The sequence below is a fragment of the Hordeum vulgare genome, chromosome 5H, assembly GCF_904849725.1.
Source record: "Hordeum vulgare subsp. vulgare chromosome 5H, MorexV3_pseudomolecules_assembly, whole genome shotgun sequence".
NCBI lineage: Eukaryota > Viridiplantae > Streptophyta > Magnoliopsida > Poales > Poaceae > Hordeum > Hordeum vulgare.
Window position 1 is genome coordinate 224,344,547 of NC_058522.1, and position 16,884 is coordinate 224,361,430.

Sequence of the window (16,884 nt, forward strand, 5' to 3'; positions counted from 1 at the left end):
TTTTGGAAATGGGATTAGATTTATGATGTGTCGACCGTCCCAACCTTACATGTGCGACCATGTTACCCCTTTATGGGGCGGGGCTTTGTTGATTACTTTGATCGGTGCTAGCAAAGAGGCCACATTACTAGTGGCGGGAGTGATATGTGGTCACTCTCGTGGCGGGGTCGTACCAGGTAGGTCGACTATGTCGTTTTTACGTGTTCCGGTCGAGTGGACTCTTTGTCTAGTGTCGTGTGGGCTGGTCTAGATGATACGGTCAAGAGTCGGTGCTCGTAAGACGTACATCATGTGGGCTGGGTACCAGTCGAGTGGACTCTTTGTCTAGTGTCGTCCGGGGAAAGGCAATGATCGGGTACTTACCTCGGGTATGTTATATACCACGAGTCGTGGATGACACGGAAGTTTCCCAGATCTCGTGGGTACAACATACAAGCTCTGCAAAATGTAAAACTATTCGAATAGCCGTGTCCACGGTTAAGGACAGTTGGGTAATCCTGCTTAAACTACGTCTAGTCGTTTCCGCATAAACCAAGTGTGAGTGTGTGTGTGTGTGTGTGTGTTTCTAAAGGTGTTATCTGAGAAAGATGATATGTCAAGTTTGGTGAGTTGGCATATAGGGTGAACTTGTGATGTTCAACCCTCAACAGATATGTTGATATCTGTGACCTATTCTTATGTTTACCATCTAGCTTATGATGCATATCCATGCAAGTACTTGACCATGTTCATGTTTGATTAAAACTTGCTTTCCGCAAAGGCTGCATATTACTTATTATCGTACCAACTACATTATCCATATCATGGGTCTTTTGCGAGTACATTCAAAGTACTCATTGGCTTGCCACTGGTTATTTCATTGACCAGGTATGAGAGAACAGGTAATTGTGAAGAGCACATTGGTGATATTCCTACGAGCTAGGACACTTCCCAGTCAGAATGCCTGTAGGTTAAGGCTGATGGCATGGGTTCACGCTTTCGACTAATACTTCCGCTATTAGTCAAGTTTGGTGTGCTGGCCTTCAAGGGCCTATATATGTAAGACTTGACCGCAAAGGTCATTTATTGTATCAAACGGTATGTACGGATATAAGACTCTTGTTATCCAGTTTCTGTGTGTTTGGGGAGCATTGATCTCTAGGATCACTGAGCACGTTCATTTGGCGACCTTGACTCGTAAGTCGGGGTCCTCACAGAGCTGGTATTAGAGCCATCTTGACTGTAGGAAGCCCTTAGCTAGCACGTATGTTAGTTAGCAGAAAACTGATTTCCAGACCCTTCAAAATTACTTACAAGTCTGAATCTTCCTCACCTCTCCTAAATTTTCAAAGGAGGCAATGTTTTTGCCTTAGTACTTCCACTCTTATTTTCTTGACACTCCTCGTCTGCTGATACGTCTCCAATGTATCTATAATTTTTTATGGTTCTATGCTATTATCTTGTCAACTTTGGATGTTTTGTATGCATTTTATATCTTTTTTGGGACTAACTTATTAACTCAGTGCCAAGTGCCAGTTCCTGTTTTTTTCGTGTTTTTGACCTTTTTCAGAGGAGAATATCAAACGGAGTACAAACGGAAAAAAAATCTTTGGAATGATTTTTTTCCGGAACAGAAGATACGCAGGAAGCTTGAGAACCAAGACCAAGGGTCCCGGGGGAGGCCACAAGCCCCCTAGCCGCGGCCTGGGGGGCGCCTGGCAGGCTTGTGGGTCCCCTGTGGCTTCTTTGCCCTACCTCTTCCGCCTATAAATCACCAAAAAATCTGAAACCACGGGAGAGAGCCACGAAAATACTTTTCCGCTGCCGCAAGCTTCTGTCTCCGCAAGATCCCATCTGGGGCACGTTCTGGTGCCTTGCCGGAGGGGGGATTCGGACACGGAGGGCTTCTTCATCAACACCATTGCCTCTCCGATGATGCGTGAGTAGTTCACCATAGACCCTCGGGTCCATAGCTAGTAGCTAGATGGCTTCTTCTCTCTCTTGGATCTTCAATACAAAGTTCTCCATGATCTTCAGGGAGATCTATCCAATGTAATCTTCTTTTGTGGTGTGTTTGTCGAGAACCGGTGAATTGTGGATTTATGATCTGATTATATATGAATCTTATTTGAGTTTACTCTGATCTTTTATATGCATGATTTCATATCCTTGTAATTCTCTTCGAGTTGTGGGTTTCGCTTGGCCAACTTGATCTACAGTTCTTGCAATGGGAGAAGTGCTTGGTTTTGGGTTCATACCGTCTGGTGTCCTCACCCAGTGATAGAAGGGGTAGCGAGGCACGCATCATGTTCTTGCCATCAAGGGTAAAAAGATGGGGTTTATATCTATTGCATGAATTTATCCCTCTACATCATGTCATCTTGCTTAAGGCATTACTCCGTTTGTCATGAACTTAATACACTAGATGCATGTTGGATAGCGGTGGATGTGTGGAGTAATAGTAGTAGATGCAGACAGTATCATTCTAATTGTCTCGGACGTGATGCCTATATGTATGATCAATGCCTTAGATATCGTCATGACTTTGCGCGGTTCTATCAATTGCTTGACAAGAATTCATTCACCCACCGTAATACTTGCTATCATGAGAGAAGCCTCAAGTGAACACTATGGCCCCCAGGTCTACTTCACATCATATTTTCAGCCCTACACTTTTACTTTGTTGCACTTTCCGCCTTCACATCTCACCTTGCAATCGATCGTGAAGGGATTGACAACCCCTTTGTAGCGTTGGGTGCAAGTCTGCTATTTTTGCGCAGGTACTTTGGACACTTGCCTTGATAATCCTACTGGATTGATACCTTGGTTCTCAAACTGAGGGCAATACTTACTGCTACCGTGCTGCATCACCCTTTCCTCATCAAGGGAAAAACCAACACAAGCTCAAGCGGTAGCAAGAAGAATTTCTGGCGCCGTTGCCGGGGAGCATCAAGTCAAGAATAGTCTTCCTCCAACGTGTCAATTTCTGGCACAGGGGATTATTCTAAGTGAAACTTATCCAAGTAACCATAGCAAACTCATCTCTTGCATTTACTTTTTTGCCTCTCGTTTTCCTCTCCCCAGTTCTGAAAACAAAAACTACAAAAAAAATATTTTCCTTTTTCGTTTGCCCTTTTCTTTCGCTTGCTTTATGTTTGCTTGTGTGCTTGTCTGCTTGCTGAAGTCACCATGACTGAAAACACCAAACTTTATGACTTCTCGAATACTAATAATAATTATTTTATTAGTACTCCGATTGCTCCGGCCACTAGTGCGGAATCATATGAAACGAATGCTGCTTTGATGAATCTTGTTATGAAAGAGCAATTCTCCGGCCTTCCTAGTGAAGATGCCTCATCCCATCTTAATACATTCATTGAGATCGAGCAAAAACTTGGTTTTCACCTTTGCCCAAAAATAGTATTGATTCTTGGAAGAAGTGCAAAGATGCTTATATATCCAAGTTTTTTCCACCGGCTAAGATTATCTCTCTCCGTAATGATATCATGAATTTTAAGCAACTAGATCATGAACATGTTGCACAATCTTGGGAGAGAATGAAATTGATGATTAGAAATTGTAACGCTCATGGCTTGAGTCTTTGGATGATTATACAAATCTTCTATGCTGGTTTGAATTTTGCTTCTAGAAATATCCTTGATTTCGCCTCCGGTGAAACTTTCATGGAAATCACATTAGGAGAAGCCACAAAACTCCTAGACAATATCATGACAAACTATTCTCAATGGCACACTGAAAGGTCACCTAATAGTAAAAAAGTGCACGCTATAGAAGAAATTAACTCTTTGAATGTTAAGATGGATGAGTTAATGAAATTGTTTAATAGTAAAGGTGCTCCTTTAGATCTAAATGATATGCCCTTGTCTTCCTTGATTGAGAGTAGCAAAGAGAGCTTGGATGTTAATTTTGTTGGTAGGAATAATTTTGGCAACAACAATGCTTTTAGAGGAAACTATATTCCTAGGCCTTTTCCTAGTAATCCCTCTAATAGCTTTGGCAATACCTACAACAATGCTCATGGAAATTACAATAAATTACCCTCTGATCTAGAGAGTAATATTAAAGAGTTTATCAACTCGCAAAAGATTTTGAATGCACCCATAGAAGAAAAACTGCTCAAAATTGATGATTTGGCTAGGAGCGTTGATATAATGTCTGTTGATACTGATGCTTTGAAATTGAGATGTGATCCTCCCAATATCAATATGGATGAAACTTTGATAGCTATGTGTATTTCAATGAATGAGAGTAAAGAAAAAACCGCCCAAATTCGTGCTAGACATGAATGGCTTAAAAAGGCATGTTCTCGTGATGAGAATCACGAAGATCTTAAAGTGCTTGGTGTGACTCCCATTGAATCCTTGTTTTCTAGTGTCAAACCTAATGATGATGGGGCTGGATATGAATCCACCATGGTTGAGAAATGCCCCAATGATTCGAAGTCTATCTATCTTGATGCTAAAAGCATTGAAAGTGGAGTAGAGGATATCAAAACTTTGAGTAGTAATGAAATTACTACTTTGGATTTCAAGGAATTCAATTATGATAGTTGCTCTTTGATTGAATGTATTTACTTGATGCAATCCATGCTAAACTCTCCATACGCTTATAGCCAAAACAAGGCCTTTACCGATCATATCGTCGATGGTATGATGAAATCTCTTGAAGGGAAACTTGAGTTGGAAGTTTCTATTCCTAGAAAAGTTCATGATGAGTGGGAACCTACTATCAAAATCAAGAACAAAAACTATGAATGTAATGATTTGTGTGATTTGGGTGCTAGTGTTTCCGCGATTCCAAAGTCTTTATGTGATGTTCTAGGCTTCAGTGAGATTGATGAGTGCTCTCTTAATTTGCATCTTGCGGATTCTACTGTTAAGAAACCTATGGGAAGGATCAATGATGTTCTTATTATTGCAAATAGGGACTATGTACCCATAGATTTCATTGTGCTTGATATTGATTGCAATCCAACATGTCCTATCATTCTTGGTAGACCTTTCCTAAGGACTATTGGTGCTGTCATCGATATGAAGGAAGGGAATACTAGATTTCAATTTCCATTAAAGAACGGCATGGAACATTTTCCTAGACATAAAATAAGATTGCCTGATGAATCCATGATGAGGGCTACTTATGGTTTGAGCACCAAAGACGACGATACTTGATGCTATCGCCTTATGCCTAGCTAAGGGCGTTAAACAATAGCGCTTGTTGGGAGGCAACCCAATGAATTTATCTTTGCGTTTTGCTTTCTGTTTTGTTGTGTCCAGACCATCATAATTCTGTTATGATTGTGTTTTTTGTGTTTTATTTTGTGTTTGTGCCAAGTAAAACCTTTATGACTAGTTTTGGTGATGGTTGTTTGATCTTGCTGAAAAAGACAGAAACGTTTCGCTCACCAAATTATTTTTCATTTTTATCCAGAAAGAGATTTTGAGTTGATTCTTTTTTCTTCTATTTGATATGCCAATTTCCCTAATTGTCGTAAGTTTTGATCATTTTTGAGATAAAATAAGTATACTAAGTATACAGATTCCTACAGACTGGTCTGTTTTTGACACATTCTATTTTTGTTGTGTTGATTGCTTATTTTGATGAAACTATGGATAGTATCGCGGGGGTACTAGCCATGGAAAAGTGAGAATACAGTAATATAACACCAATATACATAGAAATCAAGTTTGCTACAGTACCTAAAGAGGTGGTGGTTTGTTTTCTTATGCTAATGATGTCACGAGCTTCTGTTTAAGTTTTGTGTTGTGAAGTTTTCAAGTTTTGGGTGATGTTCTGATGGACAATGGGATGGAGAGTGGAAAGATCTCAAGCATGGGGATGCCCAAGGCATCCCAAGCCAAATTCAAGGACACCAAAAGTCCTAAGCTTGGGGATGCCCCAGGAAGGCATCCCCTCTTTCGTCTTCAATCCATCGGTAACATTACTTGGAGCTATATTTTTATGCACCACAAGATATGTGTTTTGCTTGGAGCGTCATGTATTATGGGAGTCTTTTCTTTTTTGTTGTGTCACAATCATCCTTTCTGCACACCTTTTTGAGAGAGACACGCACGCATCGTGAATTTTCTAGAATACTCTTTGAGCTTTGCTTATATCTTTTGAGTTAGGCAATTTAGCTCGCATGTTCTTCACTTATTTCTTTTGAGCTAGATAACTTTGCTCTAGTGCTTCACTTAGATCTTTTTAGAGCACGGCGGTGTCATATTTTGGAGAAATAAGAACTCTTGATCTTCACTTATATCTTTTTGAGAGTGCTCTCCTTGAGTAACTTGCTAATTGGCTTGTGCTATGAAAGTAGTCCTAAAGTTGACAGGCATCCAAAGAGGATACAATAAAAACTTCCATATTCATGCGCATTGATTAGACAGAGAAGTTTTATTCCTCTCAATTAGTTTTGAGACATGGATTTGGTAATATTAGATTCATTTTAGTAGGGTGTTGTAAATCTAGAAATACTTGTGTTGAAGTTAGTGATTCCCGTAACATGCACGTATGGTGAACCGCTATGTTAGGAAGTCGGAGCATAATTGATTTATTGATTGTCATCCTTTGTGTTGCGGTCGGGATCGCGCGATGGTTAACACCTACCAACCCTCCCTAGGAGTATGCGTTTGGCACTTTGTTTCGATTACTAATAAAACTTTCGCAATAAGTATATGAGTTCTTCATGACTAATGTGAGTCCATGGTATAGATGTACTTTCACTTTCCACCACTGCTAGCTTCTCTAGTGTCGCGCAACTTACGCCGGTGCATAAAACCACCATATACCTTCCTCAAAACAGCCACCATACCTACCTATTATGGCCTTTTCATAGCCATTCTGAGATATATATAGCCATGCAACTCCCACCGTTCCGTCTCATGACTTGTGCCGTCACTTACACATTGCCATTGCATGATCGTAAGATAGCTAGCGAGATGTTTCAACATCATACGCCAGGCTAGATCGTTGCACATCCCGGTACATTGCCGGAGGCATTTCGTATAGAGTCATCATTGCTCTGAGTGTTGCGTTGTGAGTAAATAAAAGTGTTATGATCAGCATTATTGGAGCATTGTCCCATGTGAGGAAAAATGAAAAGAGGCCAAAGATGCCCAAAAAAAAGAAAAAAAAAATGAAAAGAGGCCGAAGAGCCCAAAAAAAAGAAGAGATAAAAAGAGAGAAGGGACAATGCTACTATCTTTTACCACACTTGTGCTTCATAATAGCACCATGTTCTTCATGATTAAGAATCTCTTGTTTTGTCACCACCATATACTAGTGGGAATCTTCATTATATAACTTGGCTTGTTTATTCCAATGATGGGCTTCCTCAAAATTGCCCTAGGTCTTTGTGAGCAAGCAAGTTGGATGCACACCCACTAGTTCTCCTTTTGAGCTTTCACACACTTATAGCTCTAAGTGCATCCGTTGCATGGTAATCCCTACTCATTCACATTGATACTATTGATGGGCATCTCCATAGCACGTTGATACGCCGAGTCGATGTGACCATCTCCTCCTTTTTGCCTCACAACCTCCACCACACTCTATTCCACCTATAGTGCTATATCCATGGCTCACGCTCATGTATTGCGTGAGAGTTGAAAAAGGTTTGAGAAAGTAAGAGTGTGAAATCAATTAGTTGGCCAATACCGGGGTTGTGCATGATTTAAATTCGTTTTGTGGGGATCATGGAGCATAGCCAGATTATATGATTTTGTAGGGATAACTTTCTTGGGCCTTGTTATTTCGAAAGTTCACGTTTACCTTGCTAGTTTGCTTGAAGTATTTTTGTTTTCATGTAAATAACAAACTATTTATTTGAATCTTACGGATCTGGACATTCATGTCACATGAAAAAAGTTGCAAAGGGAAAATATGTTAGGTAGCATTCCACATCAAAAGTTCAGTATTTATCACTTCCCTACTCGAGGACGAGCAGGAGTTAAGCTTGGGGATGCTTGATACGTCTCCAACGTATCTATAATTTTTGATTGTTCTATGCTATTATCTTGTCAACTTTGGATGTTTTGTATGCATTTTATATCTTTTTTGGGACTAACTTATTAACTCAGTGCCAAGTGCCAGTTCCTGTTTTTTCCGTGTTTTCGACCTTTTTCAGAGGAGAATATCAAACGGAGTCCGAACGAAAAAAAAATCTTCGAAATGATTTTTTCCGGAACAGAAGATACGCACGGAGCTTGAGAACCAAGGCAAAGGGTCCGGGGGGAGGCTGCAAGCCCCCTAGCCGCGGCCTAGGGGGGCGCCTAGCAGGCTTGTGCCCCCCCCCCCCCGTGGCTCCTTTGCCCTTCCTCTTCCGCCTATAAATCCCCAAAAAATCTAAAACCATAGGAGAGAGCCACGAAAATACTTTTCCACCGCCGCAAGCTTCTGTCTCTACAAGATCCCATCTGGGGCACATTCTGGTGCCCTCCCGGAGAGGGGATTCGGACACGAAGGGCTTCCTCACCAACACCATTGCCTCTCCCATGATGTGTGAGTAGTTCACCACAGACCATCGGGTGCATAGCTAGTATCTAGATGGTTTCTTCTCTCTCTTGGATCTTCAATACAAAGTTCTGCATGATCTTCATGGAGATCTATCCGATGTAATATTCTTTTGCGGTGTGTTTGTTGAGATCCGATGAGTTGTGGATTTATGATCAAATTATCTATGAATCTTATTAGAGTTTCCTCTGATCCCTTATATTCATGGTTTCATATCCTTTTAATTCTCTTCGAGTTGTGGGTTTCGTTTGGCCAACTTGATCTACAGTTCTTGCAATGGGAGAAGTGCTTGGTTTTGGGTTCATACCATGCGGTGTCCTCACCCAGTGACAGAAGGGGTAGCGAGGCACACATCATGTTGTTGCCATCAAGGGTAAAAAGATGGGGTTTATATCTATTGCATGAATTTATCCCTCTACATCATGTCATCTTGCTTAAGGCGTTACTCCGTTTGTCATGAACTTAATACACTAGATGCATGCAGGATAGCGGTCGAAGTGTGGAGTAATAGTAGTAGATGCAGACAGTATCGGTCTACTTGTCTCGGACGTGATGCCTATATGTATGATCATTGCCTTAGATATCGTCACAACTTTGCGTGGTTCTATCAATTGCTCGACAGTAATTCGTTCACCCATCGTAATACTTTCTATCATTAGAGAAGCCTCTAGTGAACACTATGGCCCCCGGGTCTACTTCACATAATATTTTCAGCCCTACACTTTTACTTTGTTGCACTTTCCGCCTTCAGTTCTCACCTTGCAATCAATCGTGAAGGGATTGACAACCCTTTTGTAGCGTTGGGTGCAAGTTTGGTGTTTTTGCGCACGTACTTTGGGGACTTGCCTTAATACTCGTACTGGATTGATACCTTGGTTCTCAAACTGAGGGAAATGCTTACTGCTACTGTGCTGCATCACCCTTTCCTCTTCAAGGGGAAAACCAACGCAAGCTCAAGATGTAGCATCTGCTTCTTCAAAACATGCAAATCGCCGCTAGCACCCAGATGCGTGTCCACGGGATTACTAAAATCCTCGTGGGTAACTCGAAAGGAAGCAACCTTCCCAAGCGATCACCCACATACTTGGAAGACAAGGATGGCAATGCTACGACCAGAAGTACCTCCATGAGGAACAAGGGCATCGAGGCCCACAAGATGGCAACACCCTCGACACTGTTCTTGAGTGATGCAACCTTCTCCTATGCTGACCTAGACGTAATATGTGCAAGTCCATGATCTGCATCGCTAATAGAGCGACCCTATCAATATCAAGGTTGTGTCGACCACCACCGGTGGATGAGAACCTCGCCGATTGGTCTTCCTCACCTTAGTGAGCAGCGAAACGGTTCTCTTCATCCCCCGCTCTAGGTGTCGATATCGTGATCAGTGTGACTGACGGGTCGGAACTCTATCATGCCTGGCTAATGTCATTGCATAAAAGTTCTCCACTTGGAACTCACGAAGCCACACAAGGCAAGCAAACACTGACAAGATTGCAAAGTCCCAGAAGACCCTATCAACGACAGTCATGAGGAACAACCTTCGTCGACATCTCACAACACGAGAAGTCATCAAGTATTCTTTCAACTCAACCCGAGTCGTTTTCTCAAGCAACCACAAGAGACGTGGCAACACCACGAGAAGGTCCAGAAGACTTAGCGGACTCCTCTCCGGATCATGGAGCAAGCACGACTTTTGAGTCCAAGAACCCTAGGGTAGGACGAGTCGTGAATCCCCTATACGAAGTCGAGCCCGTGAAATGGTTCAAATGGAACCATGTTGTGTGTTGTTTGTTCTTGTTTGTTTGTGCTTGATATAAATCGTGCTTTTGATCAAGGAAACAAGCAGACGATTATATCACCTGTCTTATCTTGATGTTCGAATTGACTTTCGGCACTTGCTTGATTTCATGTGCACCATAGCACCCCTTTGGCACTCCCGCTATGCTAATCCCTCTCCCCCACCTTTCCCGACAACTGGGGACCTGCAAGAGAAGATGCACTAAGGATCCTCTTCGACAGGCGACTGACAATGAAGACGTTGGCTATACCATGCTCAACCAGGCGCGACCCATAGAAGTTATGCTTCCCTCGAGATAGGAAACCCTCCCTATACCAACCTAATAGTCACATGCCTTTCCGGCTCAAATTTCTGGCCACGTGTCTAATACACGGATTTGCCAGAACACCCGACGAGCCCCGATAAACCTCCGCTTAGCACTAGTTCTTTATGGAACAAGTGATCACGGTGGACGAGTATCCAGCATACTTAAGCTACAACCATAACCCTGATGCCATAAGAAGGACCATTTTCGGATATAAGAGTATTAGACTAAGGTTGTTGCGATGATGATATGTGTCTTGAGGATATAGCTAGACTATCTTGGTGGATCGTAATACCCTTATAAAGGTGGGTGAACTTGGTGGAACAAGTTCATAAGTAGCAAAACCTATATATTCCCGGAGTAAGATTGGATTCAGTAGGACGATTATCATCACGATCAATAATTCTTGGTGGTATAATTGACTTTATCAAGTAGTTTACATGGTTTGATAATTTTACCATAAGACTTGGAGTAACGAGTAAAAGTTCTTACTGGACTTGAGTTTTGGGTTAAATAGGTAACCTTAATGGAGTATTAATCGTGAATGAGCCCACATGGTTCGAGGTAAATTGGATTTAGCCGTCGATCTTGTTCGCGGTACCATGTTTCTCGGTTAATAATGAGCACGAATACTTGGAGTTGTCGAATTGATTTATTGTGGGGACCCCGACTTATGAGTCGAGATCGTCGAATGAACGTGCTGAGTGATCCCAGAGATCAATGCTCACCGAACACACAAATACTGAATATTAAGAGTCTTACATCCAAGTACCGAATTATTACATCATGTGACCAAATGGTCAAGTTCACAAGGTAGGGCCTATAAGGCCAAATCACACTGATACAACTAGTAGCGGAAATCTTAGGGCTAAGCAGGTGCCCATGCCATTGATTGCAATCTCTGGCGATGGCTAGACGAATGCTGATGACAACAAACCTTCCCCTGCAACGGCACCAGAAGAATGCTCCTAGCACTCCCCGGCAACGGAACTAGAAGAATGTTGTTGATGGCCCACCAGCGCGTGGGTTCGCAGCAGTTTTCGAGGGTAGAGTATTCGACCCAATTTCTTGGTTTACCACACAGGAGGAGAGAGAATACTCTCGAGTATTAGAAGCTGAATTTGTCAGATTCAACCACACCTAAAAGATTAGTATCTGCAAACATGGTAGTAACAGCAAAGTAATATGATAACAACGGTGTCAGAAACGATCTGTTGACGGCAGACTATTCCTAACGATTGTATCAATGGTGCCAAGTTGCCCGTCGACGGAAATTGTCAGTTCCCGTCAACGTCCAGCGAACCAAAATTTTAGCAGGTAGCAGCAGTGTAACGAGCAATAGCAACGGCAAGGAACAGCAGTAGTGACAGCAGTAGCAAGTAGCAACAGTAGTAAGCGATAGTAGTAGCAGAGCAAAACAAGTAACAACAGTAGGACAAAATCGTAGGCAATGGGTCGGTGATTTGTTTGGATGATATTCATCATGAAACAACTATAACACGGAGAGATATGTGGCTAGCTCCCGTTCGTTAATGTGATGTAGGCATGCATTCCGTGTGTCGTCATACATGCTTAGGGAAAAGAACTTGCATGACATCTATTGTCCATCCCTCCCGTGGCAGCGGGGTCCAAAAAGAAACTACAGGATATTAAGGTTGTCCTTTTAATAAATAACCGGACCAACACATTAGCACTTGGTGAACACACGAACTCCTCAAACTATATTCATCACCGGGAGTGGTTCCGGTTGTTGTCACTCCGGGGTTGCCGGATCGTAACACATAGTAGGTAACTACAACTTGCAAGATCGGATCTAAAACACACATATATTGGTGACAACATAATAATTTCAGATCTGAAACCATGGCACTCGGGCCCTAGTGACAAGCATTTATCATGGCAAAGTAGTAGAAACATCAATCTCAGAACATAGTGGATACTAGGGATCAATCGCCATCAAAACTAACTCGATTACATGATAGATCTCATCCTACTCATCACCGGCCAGCGAGCCTACGAGTAGATTACTCACGAACGATGAAGAGCTTCATGGAATTGGAGAGGGAAGAAGGTTGTTGATGATGATGGCGATGATTTCCCCTCTCCGGAGCCGAAGACGGACTCTAGATCTACCCTCCAGATGAAGAACAGGTGGTGACGGCGCTTCCGTATCGCAAACACGACGAAAACTTCTCTTTTTATTTTTTCTAGGACGAAAGGGGACTTATAGACCTGAGATTGGGGGCGGCAGAGCCGTGTGGGCCCCACAAGCCTCCCCACCGCCATCAGGGGGGTGGTGGCGGAGCTAGGGCTTGTGGCCCACTGGGCCACCCCGTCAGGTGGAACTTGGCGCACATATTTTTCTTATTTTCCAAAACTACTCCTCGTAAATTTTCAGGACGTTTGGAGAACTTTGACTTCTACACAAAAATAACACCAAGGCAATTCTGCTGAAAACAGCGTCAGTGCAGGTTAGTTCCATTCAAATCATGAAATTAGAGTCCAAAACAAGGACAAAAGAGTTTGGAAAAGTAGATACGATGGAGACGTATCAACTCCCCCAAGCTTAAAACCTTGCTTGTCCTCAAGCAACTCAGTTGACAAACTGAGAGAGAAAGAAAAACTTTGACAAACTCTGTTTGATCTTGTTATTGCAACTATGTCTAACTCATAACCAGAATTTCAGCAAGATCACAAGTTAACCACATAAGCAAATGACACAAAGGTCTCACGGTAAACTAATATCAATGGCATAATCAGCTAACGAGCAAATAATAATGAGTTTCAAATACCAACACTTCAATCAAAACAAGCATGAAGCAATATGAATAGGTGGTATCTCGCTAGCTCTTTGTGAGACTGCAAAACATAAATACAGAGCACTTTCAAAGATCAAGGGCTGACTAAACATTGTAATTCATAGCAACGAAGATCCAGTCATAGTCATACTCAATATCAATCAAAAGCAAAGCATAAAAATGATAGAGGTGCTCTCTAATTAGTGCTTATATAAGAGGAGGATGACTCGACAGGAAAATAAATAGACAGACCCTTCCCAGCAGGAAGCATTCATTTGCAGAGGTGCAAGAGCTCAAGCTTTGAAAACAGAGATAATAATTTTGGGTGGCATGCTTTCATTGTCAACGCAATGACCAAGAGTTCTCAATATCTTCCATGCTACTCATGCTATAGGAGGTTCCCAAACAGAAAAGTAAAGTTTTAACTCCCCCACCACCAATCAATCACACTCCATGGCTAGCTGAATCCTCGGGTACCGTCCATACTAACATCAATCCGGGGGGAGTCTTGTTTTCCAGTTATGTTTTCAATTTAAGCGTGGCACTGGGCATTCCAAATACCGGCCCCTTTCTCGTGAATGACTGTGAATAAACACATGTCGAGGATAACACTCCTAGCATGGAAGATACCAATAGCCCCCTATCACCACATGAGCGGTTCGGGCATGCAAAACAAATTATTTCTTGAAGGGATAGAGAATGGAACATGCAAATTTACTTGGAACGGCAGGTAAATACCACAAATAGGTAGGTATGGTGGACTCTCATGGAAAAACTATTGGGTTTATGTAAGTGGATGCACAAGCAGTATTCCGCTTAGTACAACTGAAGGCTAGCAAAAGACTGGGAAGCGACCAACTAGAGAGCGACAACAGTCATCAAGATGCAATGAGTTTGACTAACATTAAATGCAAGCATGAACAGGATATGAATCACCATGAACACAAACATCATAGAGGCTATGTTGATTTTGTTTCAACTACATGCATGAACATGCGCCAAGTCAAGCCACTTCAAACATTCAAAGGAGAATACCATCCTATCGTACTACATCATAGTCATCTCAAAATCTATGTTGTCATTCAAGACAAACCATTATAAGCTCTCAGCTAAATAAGCATGGCATCGGAATCTATGATCTCTAAGTTGTCATTGAAAACATGGTTCTCTGACAACAAAGCTAAATCTGGGTCGACAAGCTAGTCATATTTACAAAAACAAAATAGGTAGAGTTCATACCAGCTTTTCAGTCTCAGTCACCTCATCATATATCATCATTGTTGCCTTTCATTTGCACGATCAAACGACGTGAACAATAATAAGCGCATTGGACTAAGATGAATCTGCAGTCAAACACAAAGTCGAAGATAAAATAATATGGCTCTTCGAAAGCTAAACAGGTAAGCATGTAAGAACCACTAAACATTGTAACCAATATCTTCTACCTTGACACAAAGAAAAAGAAAACTATTTACACGGGAAAGCTCCCAACAAGCAAAATAAGAAAGAAAAATCTGTTTGGGTTTTCTCAGAAGGACTCAAAAGAAGAAAACAAGAAAATGAAAATAAACTAGCATGGATAATACAGTGGCAAAGTGTAAACACCGGCTAACAAAGTGAAAGTATAAGCATGAATGTAAAGTCAGTGAGAACACGTACTCCCCCAAGCTTAGGCTTTTGGCCTAGCTTGGTCTACTCCCAAGGTGGGAAATAACCAGCTGCAGGATACTCCGGAGCAGACTGTGGATGCCACTACTGTGTGTGCTCCTGTGGCTCCCACTGATAAACTGGCATCTGGTACTCGACTGGCGTCTTGGGCACGGGCGCCTGTGGTTGGGCCAAGCCCCAATATGCGTAGATGTCCGTGGGCATAATAGTGTACCTGCCTGCATGAAGATCAAACAAAGAATGAGCAGGCAAAGTAATAGTCTCTCGAGTACCCTGACTAAACACCAGGTTATAAATCATCCGTCTACTAGCATCTCTATCCAGAAAATCATGGCGAACCATGTTGTCATAATCCAGATATCTCTCAGGGAGAAGCATCTCTCCTTCCTCTCCCAGTCTAATGGGTATCTCAAAGTGTGTGGCAAGACGGGTAGCATAGATACCTCCATAGACAACACCTTTAGAACGGTTCAGGTTCAACCGTTGAGCTACTATAGCGCCTAGGCTATAAGTCTTATCGTCATAAAGGCCTTCGTGCAGAACCGCAAGGTCTGGATAACTAAGTGATCCAGCCTCCCCACGGCCAATCAAACATTTTCCCACAAATAATTAGAAGTACCAAAGCACAGGAAAATGTATGCTAGCAATTCTAGCGCGAGACACTCCTCTCTCCTCTCCAACAACAATAGAACCAATGAAATCCTCCAAGTCCCATGGACGAGGGTCACGGATATCCCCAACATAAGGTAATTTGCATACATTGCAAAAGTCCTGCAGCGTCATGCACTCGGGGACATCGTAAATCATGAACTCAACCATGGGAGGATTCTTCCTTGGATAAGAGTTGAAGCTTTGAACGAAAATATTGGTGAGGAGGAGGTATTGTGGGCACTTATGTTCAACGAACGCAGTAAGACCTGCGTTCTCCACCAAGTAATAGAAGTTTTCATAAAGTCCGGCGGCGCGCAAAAATTCATCACTTGGCCACTCGCACGCTCGAACTTCTGTGACTCGAGGGACTACGTACTTGGGGAGATTCTTCTCATCCTCGTTGGGGTTACGGCTTGAAGAGCCTCTCAAGAACCTCCTCATCTTTTCCCTTTTCTAGCTCTAAAAAATTCTGAAATTTTTAGAAACTTCGAAAGAAAAGTGAATGAAGATTAACCCAACTTGTAGCAACTACTCCTACTAGTGCCTAGAGACCGAATCACGCGCTAAAACTACTTGGAACTAGCTAAAATCAACATTTCTAGCTCAAGAACAGGGTCACCAAGGTAGCAAGAATTCACGAAGGATAAAGCAATAGAGCAAAAACTAATTGGACCAATGGAGGAGTCACTTACCAAGGAGTAATTTCCCCAAAACGGTTCGGAGAATGGTGCTTTGATCAAGGAGATCGAAAATCACAGCCAAATGACCAAGAACACGGGTTTGAGCTGCGAAACAATTTTTTCTGGAGGTGGAAGAAGAGGCTGGGAGCTGGAATGAGTGGAGGGGGTGCCTGTGGGCCCCACAAGCTTGCACCCCGCCACTAGGGGGGTAGGTGGAGGTGGCAGGGCTTGTGTCCCACTGGTCTGGCCCCCAGGCGAGCTCTCGGGCCCAGAAATTTTCAAAAATTCCAGAAAAAATCATACTAAATTTTCAGGACCATCGAAGAACTTTTATTTTCGAGGTATTTTTCTCCGGGACGCTAAAACAGAAAACAGGAAAAGCTAAACTAATTCTATCATTTTTCTTCTAAGCAAAAGAAAAGGAAAACTTAAAACAGAGGTATGTGACTCTTTGATTCATCCTTTTCATGG